General features: G+C 36.7%; 1 long non-coding RNA gene across 2 annotated transcripts; it reads right to left on the bottom strand.

Annotated features, from left to right (window-relative positions):
- Positions 1-922: 922 nt before the first annotated feature.
- Positions 923-17,342, bottom strand: LOC144336423 (uncharacterized). 2 transcript variants are annotated; one of them, XR_013408218.1, is made up of 6 exons: positions 17,193-17,342; positions 10,315-10,449; positions 8,317-8,562; positions 6,400-6,655; positions 3,861-4,068; positions 923-2,764 (listed from the first exon to the last, which is right to left on the bottom strand). It is a non-coding gene; the product is annotated as an uncharacterized LOC144336423 (long non-coding RNA). The 2 variants fall into 2 exon arrangements; XR_013408219.1 differs by lacking the exon at positions 6,400-6,655 and having other exon boundaries at positions 17,193-17,339.
- Positions 17,343-20,743: the final 3,401 nt, after the last annotated feature.

Raw genomic sequence — 20,743 nt, 5'->3', positions numbered from 1 at the left:
AAAAAATTCATCCCAAATCCTTTCCATGTGACAAAATATGTTCTTAAACCATCTTTGTGGAGTTTCGAAAATAGTTGAATGATAGACATACAAATGTCTCTTTTTATTTCTGCCTAATGTGTTTATAAATTGATAACAATTTATTTTATGGCCATTCCAAGTTTAAATATATTCTGATTATAATCAAAGTGGCAGAACATGTAATAGTTCAAAAGAATAAATAATAAATGCAAGTTATAGAAATATTGACATTAAAATTTTGATGATGATTATGATAATTGTCCCATAAAACTTTACACAGAAAAATTACAAGAGCACTCATGCCAACCACTGGTTTTGACAATGTAATACAAACATAGAATAGAATAGATACTTTGGTATGAATTCTGGTATGCAATTTTATGTGGTTTGTATCTGTGGGTCTTTGTACCACCTAAAATCCCTCCCAGCCAGCTGTTGGTAGCCCAGTTATCTCAGTCCTGTTCTCGTTCACAAAACCTCCAGGACTGGGTTTGAGGCTTCCCAACTGTTCCCATGTATCCCATTGCAGCACTCACCACACTGAAACATAATTGTCTCTTCATTTGGGAGTATATACTGTTAGCTAAGATTCTTGATGACTGAGGCTAGGTTTAATTTCTTTTTTTTTTTATTATTATACTTTAAGTTCTAGGGTACATATGGGTAACGTGCAGGTTTGTTACATATGTATACCTGTGCCATGTTGGCGTGCTGCACCCATCAACTCGTCAGCACCCATCAACTCGTCATTTACATCAGGTATAACTCCCAATGCAATCCCTCCCCCCTAGGTTTAATTTCTTATGTATTTCTGGCTTCTGTAATCTAGTAGATATTCAATAAATAATTGCCAATTACTACTAAGTGGATGTCTGCAAACATACAACATAAAGACTAGCACTTGAAAATCACGCAAACGATTTATTTTAGTATCAAGAACATATACATTTTGCCTGAAAATGATAGTTCTGCCACCACACATCCAATATAGAAGCCTGGCCAAGGGCTTAGGGAAAACAATATTATTTTGTGATTATTCTGCCTATTTAAACAATCTGTACAATAGATTCCACACAATCTGCTTATAAACCTCATTTTTCTATGTATCTTAATAAAAAAAAGTCATAATAGTGTTGTTTGTTCTTTCATTTTAAGTACAATTTCATTTTTTAGCCTTAGTACCTCTCAGTGACTGTTCCAAAATGCTGACATCCTTTTTGAGTCCTTGATTAACCCTCCACATCATCTTTAGTAGATGACCTTAATTCCTTAAATTTGGTCTTCAACTCTGCCATTCCCTTCCATCCCCTCAAATTTTCTTCCTCTGATTACTCCCTATCTCTTTCCCTCAAGCCTAAAATGGAAAGGTATCTGGCTTCTGGATCTTGGACCCCACATCCTTTTACAATTTCTGGCCTTCCTCCATCAGTTAGAATTATTAATGTTAATCTTACTGGTTCATATGCATTCTAGTCAGTATTGTTTGTTAGATCTTCATTTTCCCTCTTAAAATACAGTCAATTCTCATTATTCATGATAGTTGTGTTCTATAAAGCCACCACAAACACTGGATTAGTAGATCCTGAACCATTGCTCCTAGGGGAAATACAGAGTTAGATCCCAGCAAGCTTCTAATCACAACGTTTTCATCAACTGATCAATACATAACCTTGTTTTTCTGTGTTTCTGTTTAAAAACACCTTATTTAATATATATTGCTGATTCATGAGCATTGAGCTCACAGCCAATAGTTTTGTAACTAATGCCTGAAGCAAAACTGACACATATGTTTTATCTGCAAAGCATATTAAAGCTTTCTATATCGCTAAGGTTCCTACTTGAGTCTAGGATACTCCTAGTTTCTACCTCAGATCAATAATGTTTGGGAATTCCTTATGTTGGAAAAGGAGGTGGGTTTACAAGGAGCCAAGTTCTGCCTAAACAGGCAGGGAATTATGCCAGAGATATTTGGGTTACTACACTTAATATCTTTATATACAGGCAAGTGAGGTCTAAAGAAATCTGGTTTCAGCAAGAAAAATACAAACAAGGAAATGAAAGCTATATATAATCCCATATACTTCTTTTCAATTATTTTCTACATGTTTTTGCCACGGAATCACACAATACACACATAAAATTGGGTCTTCTGTTTTTGCTTTATCACTAAAATTTTTCCCATTTGGTTCTCAGGAGTAGTTGATCAGAGACTTGCTTTGTAACATCAAGTATGAAGAAGAGTGAATGGTAAAGTTACTCATGCAAAGAAAAGGCAAACTCAGTAACATGTCCAGGCCCTGTCGAAACGCAAGATCAGCCATACAACCAGGCTCTACCAAGATTAGAACCTAATTACAAACTACAATGTCTTCTAGCATCCAAGGCAGTGCTAACAACTACTTTGCTGTCCCTTTAGTGGCAGAAATGCATTACTTAATTAATGGGCACCATTATTTGACTCAAATACTCACTATTCTACTCTCACAACTAAACTTTCACTCCGTTGTTTGCTCTCAACCTCTTGACAGAAACAATAAAATTATCCATTAATCACTTCAATGATTTTGAAAAGAATTTTTACTCCATAACGTCTTACAGGCCACTGGCAAATCAATACACGGCATCAGCTGCTCACTGAGGTCCATCATCTCTCAGTGTGCTGGGGCCATATGGTACCAGTCTGGTGACCCCAGGCACAGTATGCAGAAGCCACACCATAAAAGGAGTTATAGACCCTAAGAAGCTAAAGAAAAAGTCAAATTAAAACCAAGTAAGTAGGAGAAATAAAATTAAAAAGATGAAAGCAAAAATCAATAAAGTAAAAAAGAGAGAGTAGAGTAAAATAATTAAACCAAAACCTAGCCTTTGAAAAAATAAATCATATTGATAAACTTCCATCTAGAATGATCAAAAACAAATTAAAAACAGAAGATACAGATTACCAATATCAGAAATAGCAAATGGATATCAGTACATATCCTACAGACACTGGAAAAATAGGGGAATGTTATGAACAACTTTATTCCAATAAATGTGATAAAGAAATAGGCAAAATTCTTAAAAGATGAAAATTAACAAAAGTGAGTTCAAAGAAATAGATCTTAATAGCCCTATATTCTGTTAAATGAATTAAGTTTATTTGTAATTAAAGTCTTACCACATATTAATAGAAAGCTTTAGGCTCAGATGGTTTCATTATTGAACTCTATAAAATACTTAAGCAAAAAATAATACCAATTCTGCAGAAACTGTTTCAGAATTTCTCCAAATCAAATTAAGATGGCAATTTTTCTCCAAATTGATCTATAGAATCAACACATCCCCAATCAAAATTTCAGTAAGCTTTTAAAAATTAAATTAACATAGTGATTTTCAATCTTATATGAATATTCAAAGGATATAGAATAGCCAAAACAATTTTGAATAAGAACATAGTTGGAGCACTTACCCTACCTAATGTCAAGACTTATTATAAAGTTAGTTACTAGGACAGTAACATAGTAGTGAAAGATAAATTGAACAAAGCAGAAAACCCAAAAATAGACCTGTAGGTATGTGATCAATTGACTTTTAACAAAGGTGCCAACATAATCCAATGGGAAAATGCTAATCTTTTTGATAAATGGTGCTGAAATAATTAAATATCCTATATAGAAAAAAAAAACCAACATCTTTATATCCTACATGAAAATTACCTCAAAATGGATCATTGTTCTAAATGTAAAGCTAAACCTATATAACTTCTTTTTTCTTTTTCTTTTTCTTTTTTTTTTTTTTTTTGAGACACAGTCTCACTCTTGTTGCCCAGTCTGGAGTGCAGTGATGCAATCTCAACTCACCGCAACCTCTGCCTCCCAGGTTCAAGCGATTCTCCTGCCTCAGCCTCCCAGGTAGCTGGGACTACAGGTGTGCGCCACCACACCTGGCTAATTTTGTATTTTTAGTAGAGATGGGGTTTCTCCATGTTGTTTGGGCTGGTCTCGAACTCCTGACCTCTGGTGATCTGCCCACCTCGGCCTTCCAACTATATAACTTCTAGAAGAAAAACTGAGAGATTTTTTTTCACAACCTTGGAACAGAAAACGATTCCTAAGTTATAAAAAAAAAAAATGATTTTTTTTTTTTGAAAAGTGGTCAGAATTAAAATTTTAAATGTCGGCTCTTAGAAAGATATCACTAACAATACCATTTAAAAAGCCAAGGACTGGAAGAAAATGTGCATAATACTTCTATGTGACAAAGGGCTTGAATCTGGAATATGTGAAGACTTGCAACTCAAGAAGATGAAGGCAAACAATTTAATCTTAAAATAAGCAAAAGATTTAAATACACAACACTTAAAAATAGATACACAAATTCCCAAAAGCATATGAGAAATGCTCAATATCATGAGTCATCACTGACACACAAATTAAAACCCCAGTGAGAGACCACTGCATACCCATTAGAATGGCTAAAATGTAAAGAAGGCTGATTTATCAAGGGTTGGGAAGAGTATACAACAACTGGAACTCTCGTACATTGTTGATGGGAATGTAAAAAGTGTATAGCCATTTTGGAAAACAGTTTGGCAGTTTCTCATAAAGCTAAACACCACTTACCATTTGACCCTATGATATAGCAATTCCATTCCTAGGTATTTGCCCAAGCAAAATGAAAACATACGTTCACACAAAGGCTTGTAAATGAATGTTCATAGCAGCTTATTCTTAACAGCTGAAAACTGAAAACAACTTAAATGTCCATCAACTGGTGAATAAATGTGCAAATTTGGTATATTCATGACTTCACTACTCAACGATAAGAAGGCATAGCTACCAATATTTGCTTGCAACAACATGGAAGAATCTTGGAAACATAAGAGTGAGCTAAAAATGGCAGACGAAAAGAGTACACACTATGCTATTTAAAACTCTAGAAAAGACACATCTATGGTGACAGAAAACAGGTCAGGGATTTCCTATGGCCAGTAGCAGTGTGAGGATGAACTAGGAAGGGGGGAAAGGAACTCTTTAAGGTAATATAAGTGCTTTTTATCTTGATCATGGTGATGGTTACACTGGTGTGAAACTTGTCAGAACTTTTTGAAATGGACACTAAAATGGGTGCATTTTCTTACATGTAAATTATGCCTGAATAAATATGATTTAAGAAAAAAAGTGGGGAGGAACATCTTGAAAGGGCTCCTGGGTATGACAAGTATTTTGAGCTTGTCTAACCTATCCAACATAAAAACGCAATAATTTTCACCTAAATATTCTTACAGCAGCCAATGGAAATTTTCTCAATGTTGAGTATGCAAGCAGTTACCAATTTTTTGATGCTAAAATTGTACAAATTTCTGTTTATTTTATTTTTAATCAAATATTCAAGATACAATTCTAATTGTGGAGTTTAAGTTATAGAAAAGTGTTCAAAGCATTTAAAACTAGGATAACATTCTAGAAATGAAAGTTAAAGGATATAGTATATATTTTTTTAAAACCTTTAAAACTTCCCATTTACCTTCTAGAATTTGAAAGATTGAAATTAATTCTCTGTAGTTTCTATCTTTCCACATCTACTGAGTCTTTCTGCCCAATCTACAAAAATATTCATCTCTCTGACACTTGAAAAAACAAAAAAACAAAAACGCTATGCTTCCCACTGAATAAACTGCCCTCTCAGTGCTCTTTCTTTTTAGTCAATATTCCTGAAAAGGGTAGCTCAGGATCATTGCCCTACTTTTCTACTCTTCATTTACTTCTCCACTCATGACAATCTAGTGTCTGTAACCAGAATGCGCCTTCACTAAAATCAACAAGACTTTGTTAATTTCTGAACTCAAAGTTAATATTTCCATTAACTTCCTTGACTTCTCCACAGCATGTGACCCTATTAGTCATTCGCCCCCGTAGTTCTCTCCTCTCTCCATTTCCATGGTAACATTTTTCTCAGCTTCACCCCCAGCTTCTCTGACCATTCCTCCTTAATCTCCTTACCAGCTCCTCTACCTCTGCCTGCCCCTTAAATGTTAGTTTTCCTTAGGGTTCTAACCATTGCCTCTTTTTCTTCCCTTTCTATACCTGCACTTCTCAAACTGAATACACAGAAGAAACATAGATAATTTTATCTGAAATTTTTAACTATAATCAGTAGTAATCAAAACATTATTTTAGATTAGAATGCATAAGGATGTAGCATAGAAAAGAATGCAAAATTTGCATGGAGAAACAGGGAAAATACCCTAAGTGCTCGCTCTCACTCATTACATCCTATCACCCATGAAGCTGTGACAAAGTCAGCTCCTTAAAATTTCTCAAATGTTTCTTTTTTCTCCACTTGCTTTAGTCTACGTCTTTGTCATTTTTTACCTAAACTACTGCAGTAACCTCCTACCTTGTGCCTCGTTTTCCAGTTTAGCTCTCCCATCATCTTTCACACTTTAGCCAGAGGTTCTTTTATTGAAATATATAACTGTGCTGCCTGAAAACCTCAGGTGGCACCCCAGCTCTTAGAGACTGAAGTCCAAACTCCTATAGGTGTGATCTGGTCACTCACTATTCCAGCCTTCTTTCCTTCATTCATTTGGCAGCATCTTTCCCCCAAGCAGCCACACAGTGGGAGAGCTGTGAAGATACGTTGTCTTCTCTGCCTGCATGGAGAACGTGTGCATCAGGGTGGCTCACTTTCTCCTCCCTCCCTCAGTGCCCAGTTCTGCAGGAGAATGATTACCTAACATCATATCCCAGATGAAAAACTAAAGTCCAAAAGAAAGAGGACTCGCAAAGATTTTTACCTAAAAGCATGAATATGAAAGGGAACTTAAAGTTCATCAAGTCCGAACCCTACATTCTATAGCCAAGGAACAAGAGACCCTGTAGAGGCAAGAGGCTTGTCCAAAGACAGACAAGATTCCAAGAATAGGAAAATTTCCCAAGCAAAATTATTGCTCTCATTTTTCCAAAGGGGGAAAAAAAGCATTTGTAAAAAAGTGTGTGTTAAAATATAGGCAACAAGTCGAGTTTGACATAATCTGTATCTGTCTATGCAAAATGAAGTAGCTGTCTGAATACTTTGTGCCAAAAATAGATTTGGCTTAAGTGTCCAGGTAATTAGAGCTTTGTAAAATGCTTTTGCTTGAATCATCTAAATCATTGCATTAGTTCTTTACTTCACTTTAGAACATGAACACCATTGCAAGGTGCAAACTTAAAAATGCTGTACCTTTTAGACAGATACCCCCATCCTTAGAGCTTATTAATATTTGTATTTCAATATTAAGTCTCCAGAGCCCAATCAGGTAGCAGATGGAGGCCAAGATGTCTAAAAAAGGGAACATATTGAAAAGTTACAGACTCATCAGCAAACTAAACCTAGAAAAACTTCTGTAAAATCTGTGACTTGACTATGAATGGCAATTCTAACTTGCTGAACTAATAGCTCCCAGTCAGCTAATTTGCCTGCTCTTATTATCTTAACACATCAGGAAATTTTCCAAAATTGCCATGCAGGTCATTTATTCATTCTGTCATACATAGCAAAGAACAGTATGCCTATACAGAAAATACCTCATTCATCTTCCATCTGTCACCTACCCAAACATCCAGGACAGATTATATTCTCTCTTATTTTTCATATCATTTAAGAAAAGGACTAGTGCATTTTAAATAATCAAGAGCAGCATTCCTTCATCTCTGGGATGGTGGGGACGCTCTGCCTCTAACCTCTTAGTTCAGTACCATATAATTTAATAATAAAGATCATAAATGTTTAGTGTCTCTTCATCTGAAAGTAAATGCCTTGAGGGCTTTTATTCATTTTTATTTTATTTCTGAAACATTTCAAGCCTACAGACGAGAATAGAAGAAATAAAAATAGACTTCCATGTCCCTACTACCAAGATTGAACATGTTATTTTTATGATATTTGCTCTAACCTCCATCCTCCATCCATCTAAGCCTCTCTCTCTCACTTTTTTCCTTCTTCCACAGAAGTAGACCACCCTTATGTATATGAGTCCTATGAACAAGGAGAAGGGGCAAGAGGGGCAGCAGCAGGAGGAGGAGGAGAATGAAAAGGAAAAGAAGGAACAAAAGAAGGAAGAAGGGAGGAGAGGGAAGAGCAAGAGGAGGTGTTAAGTATTTTCCAAATTTTTACAATCAGCATATACTATATTACTCTTATAATAAGAAAAAATATTTAAAATAAAAATTAAAACTAGAATATTATCTTCTTATTTCAAGGAGTGCAGATAGAAAATATTCCTGAAAGATCATTATCTATCGCCATTTAGGAAAATACGTGTAGACAGACCTGGTTCGTGCTACATGAGCAGGCAGTGTATAGTCAGGGCTGCTCCCACCACTCTGAATGTGTTGCACCCCTCCGGTGGGTGATGGATGAGGCCAGCACTCTCCCTCCATTCACTCAATGTGCAGGTGAAGGAACTCCTGACGTCACCGTTGTTACAAAGCACAGTCTACATCAACGCTCCATTGCTAAAATGTGTTACAGGTCATTGTTCCTTTAGATTAGGAAAGTAGGAGGCCATTAGCAACCCTGGTGAAAATAGTTTCAAAAATTAGTTGAGAGGAAGGATAGTCTGTTCAACAAATGGTGTTAGAACATTGGACAATTATAGGAAAAAACCTTGACCTAAACTTCATGTAGGGAAAAAGAAAAAACTTCATGACTTGGAGTTAGGCGAAAAGTTATTAGACATGACACCAAAGACATGATCCCTAAGAGAAAACAACCAATGATTTGAACTTTAACAAAATTAAAAACTTTAACTCTGAGAGCAATCCTGTTAAGAGAATAAAAAGACAAGCTATGAAAGGGAGATAATATTTGCAAATCATGTAACTGATATAGAACTTTATCCAAAACATATCAATAATTCTAAACTCAGAATTAAAAAAAAAAAAACACAGAAATCCAATTTGAAAGTGGACAAAAGACTTGAACAGTGTACGAATGGCAAATGAGCATCTTCAGTATCTTTAGCCATCAGGGAAATGTAAAGTAAAGCTACAAGGAGATACCAGTGCATACCTTTGAGAATAGCTAATACAAAGATGCTGATAATACCAAGTTTGGGGAGGATACAGAACAACTCTGTACTATTTGTTCTGCCCTTTATATGAGTCTTAAATGATTTCAAAATATGGCTGGGCTTGGTGGCTCATGCTTGTAATCCCAGCACTTTGGGAGGCCAAGACAGGTGGATCATTTGAGGTCAGGAGTTAAAGACCAGTCTGGCCAACATGGTGAAACCCTGTCTCTACTAAAAATACAGAAAGACAAAAAAAAAAAAAAAAAAAAAAAAAAAAAAAATAGCCGGATGTGGTGGCACATGCCTGTAATCCCATCTACTGGGGGAGGCTGAGGCAGGAGAATCGCTTGAATCCGGGAGACGGAAGTTGCAGTGAGCCAAAATCACGTCACGGCACTCCAGGTTCCATCTCAGAAAAACAAAACAAAACAAAAAACACTTGATTTCAAAATAAAACATTATTTTATAAAATGTGGTGAGAATGGAAGCCTGATTGCAGGACTGATCAGGGAAAGGGAGATGAGGAAGTGGAGTCAATGAATGAAGATCATGCTGGAAAATCATCTGATCAGCAATCTTATAGCACATGGCTCTGAACTGTGGACTCTCTTGGCAGGCAAACCCTGAGGTGGGACACAGTAGCCAGGCTCAGCATAGCACAGGGTTAAAGAGCATGAGCTGCTGGGCTAACTTCTTAGGTTTGATGCTACTTAAAGTTGTGCAACCTTAAGACATAACTTGTGCCTCAGTTTCCTCATTTGAAAACAGGCAAAACAGTAGCATCAAACCTTAAAGGGTCATTTTGAGAATTAAATGGAAAAAATTACATATATAACATCATACTCAATACATTTTAACTTTATTATTATTATTCACCTAGATTTTACCTAGAATTAGCAGTTCTTAAAGTATCTCAATTCATTTATTTTATATTCTTACTCCCCACTTTCAAAAACTCTCTCTCATTACACCTCAGTTCCTGTTCCTGTCTGTATCTTCTCTATGTAGAATATTATTCCATGTAATTTATACTCTTTAGTGATTTTTACTTTTATTCTAAATGTAAATTTTTTAGTTTTTAAATGAAATGATCTAAAACGGATCTTTTAAAAATAAATGCAGGCCAGGTGCAGTGGCTTATGCCAGTAATCCCAGCACTTTGGGAGGCTGAGGCAAGAGGATCGCCTGAACCCAGGAATTGCAGACCAGCCTGGGAAACAGGGAAATACCATCTCTACAAAACATTTAAAAATTACCCAGAAGTAGTGGTGCATGGTTGTAGTCCCAGCTACTTGGGAAGCTGAGGCAGGAGAACTGCTTGAGCTTAGAAGGTCGAGGCTGCAGGGAGCTGTGATGTCACCGCACTCCAGACTGGGCAACAGAGACCGTTTCTCCAAAACATAAATAAATAAATATTAAAATAAGTAAAAATAAATGCATTTGAATATATATATATATATCTCTCTGTGGGCAAATCCATACAGAATCATTGTAATTAAAAACAGTTATAAATAAAGTATGAAGAAATAATTTACCCAAGATGATTACACTGTAAGGAAATAGATTAGTTAGTTGTATGCTGACTTTTTCTGTAGAAAGTAAAATTATTTTCTCTGTCCCTCAAGGAGTCACCCTTCTTATGAACAAAAAGCACGCCTTTTTCCCCCACAGCCCCACACCCTTAGGAACCTTTATGTATGATTTAAGTTGTCAGCAGATTAATTCAAACTTTTCACCAATAAATTATTCACATTTTTTCCTCTAGTAATGACTAATGGAATATGTAGGAAGTGTGAAATATATTCACATTCTGACAGTCATTTTTATCAGAGTACTGAAAGCACATATTCTTAAGCATGTATCACTGAACTACATTAAAATTAGTAGTACATGAAAAGAAACAATAGATAATCATTATCTAAATTCCTGAAGTACATAATGATGTGGTTATAACCTTTAATTAACATAATGCTTTACACACAGGTAGGTCTTTCATATATGCCTTTTGTTATACACACTGCAGCTAAGTGTTTATGTGATCAACATTAAAAGCCCTGAGTTTATAAAGTGCTGGGTCACACATATTTAAATCTCATGATCTTTAACCAGGGGAAGGCCACATTCCAAATGACAGAAGCATTGAAATATACACAGAATATGAAAAAATGGCATCATATTGCCATAATGTGCTTTTCCTCATACTTTGCCATATTTCTTCATTGCCTGCTTCTCTGAAGCAAAAATAACCAACTGTTGCAAAACATGGCCGGGTTTTATAAAGTGATCTTTTGTCATTTCCGGGAAGATTGCCCATGATCTCCACTGACCTAAAGCAGACTACCGTAGAGCTACCCAGTGTGGGAGCTGACCATTCAAACAGGCCAACTTCGGGGAGTATAAAGAAGATGTTTGGATAAAAGCTTTTATTTTCCTTTAAAAAATGATTTCACTACACTTCAAAGTTTGGAGTTTGGATGAAACTGTCAAGGGGCTGCTACTGGTATCTGGCAGGCAAGTATAGTATGTTAAAGAATGTCTATCAGATTATCTTGCAAATCAATCTTTTTCCAATCTAGAAAGGTGGTATTGAGCAAATAAAGGGCTAGATGGAAGAGCCTCATGCTTAAATAAAAGTTTTTCCTAAAAACAGGCTCATTTAAGACAAAATACTTTACAATGTAAATATTTATTGATTCTTTTCATCAGTTACTATTGCCCTACATTTAGGTTTCCATCTTTATTTCTTGAGTTCTTTGACCTTTTCATTGATATGGCATTTTAGAAGACAGGGCTTAAGTATCTTTATTTATTTCAAAATGGTTGGTAGGAGTAAATATTTTAACAATCCAGGAATAAGTCTGAGTACCCTGATTACATTGTTTAAGATTGTTCTGAAAGAGAGGTTGAATACTAGTCAGAAAGAAAACAACCAAAAAAGTGTGGAGAAAATATTATTTGTATCCCTAATAGCAGTGTTTCTCAAACTTTAATGTGGTTAGGCATCAAATAGGGATCTTTTTAAAATTCAGATTCTGATTCTGTAGGCCTAGGGTGGAACCTGGTATCCTGCACTTCTAACAAGCTCCCAGGTGGTACTGATGCTGCTGGTCTAAGGACCTCTCTGTGGATAGCAAGGTTTTGTCCCCTTATACCACTGGAAGTTGATCATCAACAGGGAAAATAAAAGAGCAATCTATCTGTAAAAGAGAGTCTTTGAAAGGTCTTTTTCCCAAACAGTCAATGCACTAGCATTGTCTTCTAGCAATTTCCTTAGACCCAATTCCTTAGACCCAATTTCCTCAGACCCAACTACTTCTGAACTACTATTTGACACACAATGTGAAACAAGGCAAACAATTCTATGGAAATAAAAATTAATGATGGTAATTTTCACTTTTTAGCCTGTAAATGTGTTTGTTTGATATGCATTGACTAGAAAAAGCTTTTGCATGAAAAATATACCTATTTTTTAAAGACAAAATTATAGTAGAAATGAAATTTAAGCACTGAATTAATCAAGTATCAGTGAAATCCCTTTACTCTTTATTGAGCCAAGGAAATGTAGTGGTTGATTAGATCTTTTTCAAAGGCAGGAAGCAATTGCAGTAATAAACACCATAAGTACATACATTTGCTTATTTGAAATAAAGGTGTGGAAGTGGCATTGACCCTTGACAGATTTTCCTCTTGTTCATAGAAAGGAGGGTGTGTTGGTTCTGTTAACTCTATTGTTGAGCAACAGTGAGTTTCTCTAAAGTTTCATGAATATCATTAGAACTAGTTATAGAAGTTAAATCTCTATGCTTTAGAAATATACTTTTATGAACTCTTTGAATTCTCAAAGTGCACCATCTAGGTATTAAACACAGCTTACATCTAATGCAACACATAAGTCAAAAACACCTTATCAAGGGGAATCTGAATACAAATGCATCATCTAGTAGTTATTTTTGTCTCAGGGGCTCTTCACACTTTCTATTTATGTGGGTTATATCTATTGATATTTATCACATTAGAAATTAAAACTGAGAAATGTTTTAAGTATTTATTTATTTAAAAATAATAATAGGCTGGGTGTGGTGGCTCACGCCTGTAATCCCAGCACTTTGGGAAGCTGAGGCGGGTGGATCACTTGAGGTCAGGGGTTCAAGACCAGCCTGGACGACATGATGAAACCCCATCTCTACTAAAAATACAAAAATTAGCTGGGCGTGGTGGCAGGCGCCTCCTAGCTATTTGGGAGGCTGAGGCAGGAGAATCACTGGAACCTGGGAGACAGAGGTTACAGTGAGCTGAGATTGTGCCACTTCACTCCAGCCTGGGCAACAAGAGCAAAAACTGTCTCAAAAAAGATAAATAAAAAATAAATAATAACAATAGTAAACCCATCACGTGTTAAATTAAATAACATATTCCTGTGAAAAATAACATTTAGCAAAACAAAAATATTTAAAGAGTAGCATTGTCTTATAATTTTACAAATCTCCTTAAGGTCTAGACTAATGGATGACACTTGGATTCTCATAGCTGCTTCTGCATTCAATCTTTTGCAATATGTTGTTTTAGTTGTTTTTTCTTTTTTTTTTTTTTTTCTTTTTGACACAGAGTCTTGCTCTGTCGCCCAGACTGGAGTGCAGTGGTGTGATCTGGGCTCACTACAAGCTCCACCTCCCAGGTTCACGCCATTCTCCTGCCTCAGCCTCCTGAGTAGCTGGGACTACAGGCGCCCGCCACCATGCCCAGCTAATTTTTTGTATTTTTAGTAGAGACGGGGTTTCACCCTGTTAGCCAGGAAGGTCTCGATCTCCTGACCTTGTGATCTGCCCGCCTCAGCCTCCCAAAGTGCTGGGATTACAGGCGTGAGCCATCGCACCCGGCCTAGTTGATGTATTTTAAGAAAATTTAGACTCTCACAGATATACACTTGGAAAGCAAAGGGCTATTTTAAAAGTCCTTTCCGATAATTGTGAATATTCTTCTTTGATACTATACCAAAACTCAGCAGGTGATGTTTCTTAAAGATTAGTCACCACATGAAATTTGAAATCCTATCAATGAACTTTGCTGCTCTGTTACATTAAAATTCATTGGTCCATCTTGCCCTTTGAATGTACAATATAATTTTGTAACATCATATACTGGTCATTTGAAAAATACTGGTTCACTGAATAATTCAGATCTTCCAAATACAGACATAGTTCATTATATAATATTTTTAAAGCACATTTGTTAATATCACTACAGATCTCATCAGAAAAGTATTGGAAAACTGTCATACTCATAGCAGCCGATTCAAGTTTCCCAAAATTCTAATTTGCACTTGAGATATTGGGTTTTATCGTTGCCAACAAATTCTGACTGTTGTTTTCCTTAGAGTGATAGCAAATTCAATTCATTCATTTTCTACAAATATATATGCCGAATACTTAAGTCTAAATAATGACATTTGTCTTACAGTCATTCTTTGAAGTAAAATGGTGTACCATGAAAAAAAGTTTAGTTTAGCTCACAAACACAGGCGTGCTTTTCCTCAATACAACATACTTCAGTATAAAATGAAAACGTCTGTAGGTACTTACTATTCTGTCACACAAATGTGTTCTCAAGGGTCAATATTTGATATAATTAATAATTCTACTTCATTAAGAACATTCCTAAATGAAACTGACTTTTTAAAACTGTGAGCATTTTTTACACTCTCGGTGCAAATGTCTGCACAGTGATAGGAGTAAATAATGTCTTAGTATTATTATGAAAATCATTTTGACCTCACAGACTTCCTGAAAGAGTCTCAGGGAACCAGCACCATATACAACTGTAGGAATAAATGGAGTATTTTAAACAGATCAGATATATTTGCATAATCTATCCCCTGGGAAAGGTCTTAATATAAACGGGCCAAGATTGGAAAACAGAAAATGAGGCGGGATTAATGATCTGGTGTCCTGGCTGAACATCAACTATTGCCTGTATCCCCATTCCCAGACCTGAAGTCTCCAGGCTTGAATGAGATGACTCTCCCAGCTCGCTTGTTTCCAGGTGCACAGCCATAGTGCTTATAAATGGCATGAGCTTTCTAGGCAGACAGGTCTGTGTTTGAGTCCTAGCTCTACCCTCTTCTACGTGCAAAATTTAGTTACAAGCTTCAACTTTCTAATCCACAGTATAAAGACAACATTGCATTATACAACTCCTGATAGGGTTGTTGTGAAAATAAAATGAGTTAAGATTCATAAAATGCTTGACACAGTGTCTTGGTTATAATAAACACTCAATAAAGGTTAGATACTATTAATGTCTGAGATTGGTTTGTTTGTTTTGTTTGTTGTGTGGTTTTTTGCTTTGTTTGGTTTGGTTTGGTTTTTTGTTTGTTTGTTTGAGACAGGGTGTCACTCTGTCACCCAGGCTGGAGTGCACTGGCACAATCACAGCTCACTGCAACATCCACCTTCTGGGCTCAAGCAATCCTCCCACCATAGCCTCCTGAGTAGCTGGGACTACAGGTGTGAGCTGCCACAGCTGGTTAATTTGTGTGTTTTTTGTAGAGATGAGGTTTTGCCATGTTGCTCAGGCTGGTCTTGAACTCCTGAGCTCAAGAAATCAGACACCTCGGCCTCCCAAAGTATTGAGATGATAGGCATGAGCCACCGTGCCTGGCCTTGTCTCAGAGTTCTTTATGACCAATAAGTTAATGGCAAATATGGCCCCACTCTCTTTCCTGAAGCAGCAAGAGCAGTTGACTTCTCTCTCTAATCATTTCCTGCATGGCTTTGGATCTCATCATTCGGCCAACAATGCTGAACTGCTACTATTTCCCCAACTAAACCAAACCATCTCTCTCCACTGTGTCTGTGTTTGTCCCCTCTGCCTATATTCCATTTCCTTCACTAAGAAGCTTTTTCTCACCAGCCTGTGGTCCATGTTGGACAGGTGTCATTCTCTTCTTTGTTGCCACATTGCTATAATTAACTATAAGTACTTCTTGGAAGAATGTGCTTGTAGCCCCAGGATCAGTAATGGTGTATGTGTATAATAGTCACTCAATAAACGTGTGTTGCATGAGAGAATTAATAACTGTATAACAGCTGGCTTGGAAATAAGTTACTGTTCTTCACATGAAAGGCAAAGCCTCTTGTGTATTCTCACCACAAATATGTTTGTAAGGTGATCAGGCCACCTACCAAGTCGTCTCTCTCCCCAAATCTTCTACACTTTTCATGCCCCAAACCTGAAGGAAAGCACTCTTGAATCTGATTCCAGTATTTAGTCCACCAAGCCTGCCCTTTCTACTGTGTTCACTGCCTCCAGCCACTCTCTGTCCCTCCTCTGACTGACCGGGGAACTACTTCCCACCTGGCTCCAGCCCATCCCATTTTCCAAGGGCAGATCCCTGCTCTCATTCACCCCTACTTTGCTTCAAGCAAGTTCCTTGGAGTGGCCACGACTCAGATATGAGCTCTCTCACCATTTCATCTCTTTACTTCCAAAGCTGAGTTTCAGTCATATGTCCTACCTAGTCTAATGTTCCTTCCTTGTAAACAATAGGCACTGGAGTCTAAATTGGTCATGGACTTTACTTTGGTTGTAGGATAATTCTGTTCTCAGTTTCCAGCATCATCACTAGGCTTATTTCCTGTAGGATGTAGTTGGGGATCCTTCATTCTCACCAGCTATCAAAGAGGACCAGATATTCCAACCTCCTGCCAAGGCCACATCCTTGCATTTGCCAGTATTGGTGAAGCACAAGGCACCTGCTTAGGCCAGTGTGCACCAGCTTGAGACAAATGCATGTCAGCAATGTCAGCACAGTATGAATACAGTGTAAGCATATTTGGAGGCCATTCATCTCAAGCCAGTGAACCCACGTCAGTAGACATGAAAATATACATAGGGTCCAGGGTTTGATTACAAATGAAAATTAAAATTGATTAGTACTATCTATCACTCCAATTTATTCTAGTCTGAATAACACTCATCGATTTAATAACTTGGGTCTCTCCTATCCTGCACGTGTTAACTGACTGACCCATTTTCATCTGACAAAGAGTCAAGACACAAATACAGATTATGCTTTGCATTTTCGTTTTGCCTTTTAAAAAATTCATACTCAGAGACATAACTGAAGAAATGTTACCTTTTCCTTAGAACCAGATTTAGCTTTGTTTCTTGGTCTTTGGAAAGCATGTTAAGCACGGCATTTGCTCTCCTTTCTAAGCAGCTCTATGGGAGATAACAGAGAAGGTAAGCCTCAGACCTGGATTGTGCTCAGAAGAGTGTCTGGGAAGGATGCAATGACAGAGCAGATAACTTCCTCCAGGCACACAGCACACCTGCTTAATATCATTACACAAAGATGTAGACAGGACTACTGACTCCTCAGTGATTTTACTGATCTGAAAAAGTGAATAAGCAGATCTGTTCATCTACCACCATGCAATTGGGCCAAGGCAATCACTATAATCACAGTCAATGGTTTAAACAAATTGGATTAATGTGGAACAAGGAACTAGTACAGATTCAATTGATTTCATAGAGTTCATTTTTGCCAAAATATACTCAGTGCCACTGAGTATTTGTAGGCATCTCCATCCACTTCACCCCCATCTGCAGCCACTTAGAGATGCTGTGAAGGGTAAACTAGCTCCTTTCCAAATGGAAAACATTGATTGCCTAAAAGAATTTCCATTAGGGAAATACCTATCTAGCAACATTTGTGTTATAAAAAGTCACCCAGAAATTTTTCTCTGGGGTTCCCATTCACTTTTCCAACCATGCATAAACAATCATTTATTTCAGCAGCCACTGAAGTTTTGTTCAGCGTCTAATTTTTATGGTGGAATCACCTTAAAAAGTGTCATAGATAACACTTCTCTACAAAGGTCCACAAAGTCACCATTGTTCTTTTGCTTAGGATTGCTTTGGCTATTTGGGCTCTTTTTTGGTTCCATATGAATTTTAGAAATTTTTTTTCTAATTTTGGAAAGCAGGTCATTGGTAGTTTGATAGGAATAGCATTGAATCTGTACATTGCTTTGGGCAGTGTGGCCATTTTAACAATATTGATTCTTCCAATCCATGAGTATGGAATGTTTTTCCATTTGTTTGTGTCATGTCTAACTTCTTTCAGCAGTTTTGTAATTCTCATCATAGAAAACTTTGTTAGCTGTATTCTCTTTGTTAGCTGTATTCCTAAGTATTTTATCTTTTTTGTGGCTATTGTGAATGGGATTGAGTTCTTGATTTGGTGCTCAGCTTGTGTGTCATTGGTGTATAGAAATGCCACTGGTTTTTGTACATTGATTTTGTATCCAGAAATATTAGAGAAGTGGTTTATTAGACCTAGGAGCTTATGGGCAAAGACTATGAAGTTTCTAGGTATAGAATCATATCATCTGCATACAGAGATAATGTGACTTCCTCTCCTCCTATTTGGATGCCTTTTATTTCTTTCTCTTGCCTGATTTCTCTGGCCAAGACTTCCAATACTATGCTGAATAGGAGGGGTGAAAGTGGGCAATTTTGTCTTGCACCAGTTCTCAAGGGGAATGCTTCCAGCTTTTGCCCATTCAGTATGATGTTGACTGCGGGTTTGTCATAGACAGCTATTACTTTGAGGTATGTTCCTTCCATGACCAGTTTCTTTAGGGTTTTTATCATGAAGGGATGTTGGATTTTATCAAAAGTTTTTTCTATATCTACTAAGATGATCATGTGGTTTTTGTTTTTAATTCTGTTTATGTGGTGAATCACATTTGATTTGCATATGTTGAATTAACCTTCCATCTCAGGGATAAAGCTTACTTGATCATGGTTGATTAGCTTTTTGATGTGCTGCTGGATTCAGTTTGCTAGTATTTTGTTGAGGATTTTTGCATCTATGTTCATCAAGGATATTGGCCTGAAGTTTTGTTGTTGTTGTTGTGTCTTTGCCAGGTTGTGGTATCAGGATGACGCTAGCCTCATAGAATGAGTTCATCGCAGCACTATTCACAATGACAAAGACATGAAATCAACTTAAATGTCCATCAATAGTGGACATAGTGGACTGGATAAAGAAACTGTGGTACATACACACCATGGAACACTATGCAGTCATAAAAAGAATGAGATAATGTCCTTGGCAGCAACGTTGATGAAGCTGGATGCCATTATCCTAAGTTAACTGATACAGGAACAGAAAACCAAACACGGCATGTTCTCAGTTATAAATGGGAGCTAAACATTGCGTACCCATGGACACAAGAAGAAAACAATAGACACGGGGGTCTGCTTGAGGATGGAGAGTGGGAGGAGGAGAAGGATCAAAAAACTACCTATTGAGTACTATGCTTATTACCCGGGTGACAAAATAACATGTATACCAAACCCCACGACAGGCAATTTATCTAAGGAACCAACCTTCATATGTATCCCTGAAAGTAAAATAAAAGTTAAAAAAATAAATGAAATATAGTTTGGAAAGGGAAAAAAGTCACCATTGTAAGAGAAATAGCTGAGACGGGGGCCTTTTTTTTGTACTGAGTCATAAGCAACCTACAGACAGCAACTGTGGAACTTGACTTTGTATTATTCATAGTGCCTAATAGAATGTTTTTCACACAATGGATATGGATGACAGTATGGATTTCAGTAAATGGAAAATAAAATGCTTGATGTGTGATAGTAAAAACTGGCAAGTAATGGTGGCAAGTCAGAAGAACCGATTCTGCTTTTCCTGTAAACACAAAGATGCTGATAACTTCTATTATTTAGTCAGAACACCTTATCACAATTAAATATGCCTCCTTAATATCTCTTTGGAAAATATGCCTAATTAGAAAATAGCTCTGGCATAAAATTTTGTTTTAGGAAGTTTATTGACAACCAATATCATACTCCTTACTGTTGACTCTGATTTACAAAATTTTAGATAACCAGAAGTTTCAATATGGTCATCACATTAACCCAAGACCAGCCCTAGATCATATATTATTGGTAAAAATTTTCTCAAATCTCTATTAAATGTGTTCCCTCAACAAACAAAAGACCTACAACATTTAATTTCATCATGGAAAATAGAAAAATAAAACATTTCTGTTTTCATTGTTACTATCTTATGCTACCAGAAGGGTACCAGCACCTAATACTAATTCATTTACTTGTCCTGAAATAGGCACATTAATTCCCAGCAGTGCTCATTTCTCTCTAAACAAATTCCTGTGTGTCTCTATACACATGACTCATACTCTTTCCTTCCTCTAGTGATCCAAGAAACATTTTTATTCTATTCCTTTACATCTACATCTGGGAGTCTTATTAGCAGAGGTAAAAATAAATAACTTAGCTTAATAAATAACTTAGCTTAAATAGCTCAGCTTAGTGAATCTGCCTATCCCAACAAATTCATACTTACTAACATCCTGAAAATGCTTTGTAGTTATTTAAAAGACTGAAAATTTTGGAAATTTTAATTCTCATTTTATCTAAACATCTATTGTCAAACCGGAGCAAAAACCTCAACAACAATGTATAAGGAAGGCTGCGAGTGTCCCATTTATATCCTCTCACCCTTACCACTTCTGTGTATGTGGGCCGAGCTTCCAGCTCCCAATTTCCTTCCCTGACGGCTTTTTATAGCCATTTTGCAACAGGTCAAAAGTGTCAGGGGCCCTTAGCAGGAGCCATCCACCAATGTGGAAGGAAGTT

The sequence above is a fragment of the Macaca mulatta genome, chromosome 18, assembly GCF_049350105.2.
Source record: "Macaca mulatta isolate MMU2019108-1 chromosome 18, T2T-MMU8v2.0, whole genome shotgun sequence".
NCBI classification, from domain to species: domain Eukaryota; kingdom Metazoa; phylum Chordata; class Mammalia; order Primates; family Cercopithecidae; genus Macaca; species Macaca mulatta.
This window is presented reverse-complemented; position numbering and strand designations above follow the sequence as displayed.